Source organism: Propithecus coquereli, unplaced genomic scaffold (genome assembly GCF_000956105.1).
Source record: "Propithecus coquereli isolate 6110/MARCELLA unplaced genomic scaffold, Pcoq_1.0 Scaffold37, whole genome shotgun sequence".
NCBI lineage: Eukaryota > Metazoa > Chordata > Mammalia > Primates > Indriidae > Propithecus > Propithecus coquereli.
In genome coordinates this window covers 8,703,586-8,705,701 of record NW_012149396.1, presented here as the reverse complement: position 1 = coordinate 8,705,701, position 2,116 = coordinate 8,703,586, and positions in this window count along the sequence as shown.

Genomic DNA, 2,116 nt, shown 5'->3' with positions numbered 1-2,116 from the left:
TTTTTCAAGAATAGCTTTGAAATAGATACTTTTTAGGGAAAAAAATATTGTAAATGTATCTTCATATAGTAAGCTTTTTTCCTTTAAACTTTTTCAATATATTTATATCATTTGGTTTGGGAAATGTGGTAGGCAGTGTAGTAAAATGTAAAATTGAATTTCATACAATTCAGACTATATGAAAAATTGTCATCTTATCATCAGTGAGGCTAAAATCCCCAATCCTAATTTCCATTCTAAAGTGCGCGCAGAGGTTAGTGAAATACAGAAACGACACATTTATCTAACATCTCATGAAAGGTAAATGGGGATGAGTAGATGAAGCTTCCAAAGAATTAAAGCTATTAAAGATATGTGACTTTGTGTTTATTTTTGAATGCTTTGAGTAAAATGCTTTCTAAGATTCATTTTATGCTTTCCTCTCTTTTATAGCGCAAGATCCAATTTAACCTTTTCTTCAAATTCAAAAATGTTCATTGTTTCCCTGAGCAGAGAGTGGAGAGGTATTTTCAGGAGCTACATTAAATGCTGTATGTGTGTTTGTATGCTTAAGATCTTATCAGCCTTTCTGGAAAGCTACTTTGTTGTTTGGGTTGGGAGGTTGTATTAGTGGTTACTGATGTTCATTTAGGGATGCATTTTTGTGTATTGGTTCCTTTTTCAGTTGTGTTTTGAATAGTTGTGACTTGAATCAGAGAGCCAAAGAGAAGTGAGATGGGGTAAGATTAGGATAGGATCATACATAGACAGGTTAGGTCACAGGAACCTCAAGAATCCATGGAGTTTTCTACAGATACTGGCAAATAATTAAATTCTCTCTCTTTGGGGATTAAAGAAGAAGATACCCTTCAAAACTGTTCTTGACTCTTTTTTTTTTTTTTAGGAGATGGGGTCTTGCTATATTACCCAGTCTAGGCTCAAACTCCTGGCCTCAAGTGCTCCTTGGCTCTTTTAAGCCAAGAAGCCCTAAGCTGGTGGTGGCGCCCTCTCTGTGCTCAGAGGTTTGGGTTCCTCCATCACTCTCCTAGAGGAAAGAGAGTAAAAGAATTGAAAACTCAGGCACATTGTGCTGTTATTTCCCACAGAGCGCAGGTACCAATATTCATGTACAGAGAAAAGAAAAAAGAACTTGGAAAAAGAGTCCCTCCTTTGTGGAAACACAACCTACACAAAGCCTTTACTCAGTACCATGCCCCCTCAGGAGTTAAATTGCGGAGTGCAGCCTTTCTGTTCTTTCCTTTGGGATCTCTTCCTTCCTTAGGAAAGGGGCTTAGACAGGAGAGGTTTTATTCCACCTCTGAGACCTCAGACAGGCAAGACATTTAAGCTCCCTGGGTCTCACATTCAAATTGTTTTCAAATGAGGACAACAATAGTTGCCAGATACAGGGACAATGTGAGATCAAAAGAAGATAATGTGTGTAAAAGCATGTTATCGTCTGGAAGGTGGGAGCAGTAGTCACAGCAGGACACGACGCCCTTCTGCTTTCTGTCCCAGGCAGATGTGAGCACCAGTCTCAAAGGAGCTGGCTTCATTTTCCCAGTGGAAAAATTGAGTGCCGGGAACATTAAATTACACTATAAACGTTTCAAAGTAAAGGTTAAGCAAAGGTATGCACATTAATTAAATAATCACAGATTCATCAATTCACAGGAAAGGCACCAAGAAATAGAAGATAAACAAGAAACATGAGTTTTCCTCGAAGGGCTCACACTCTATGTAAAGTGACAATTAGGGGTAAACAATTACCATACAGAATTGTAAGTATTTTAATTAAGGAAAATGTGGAAAGTGCTGAGGCAGCATCTCTTCTCTCAGCGGGCCTTCCAGAAGGCTTCGGAGGGAAGGCCCGTGGGAATCACCACTCAGAGAAGGGGGAGGGTATTCTAGTCGGGGCAGCAGCCCCAAGCTGGGAAGGAGTGTGTTGTAAGAGTCCATCCAAACACTGCATCTGCAGAAAGAACAGACAGAACGACTAACATGGGGAGATGAGAGAAGACTGGTGAGGCATTGGGGAACCTTCGCAGGTTTTTGAATACAGGGTTCTGTGATCAGAACTGTTTGAGAAGTTAACTCTAGACATAGTGCAGATTATGCAGTGGAGTGAGAAAATGAA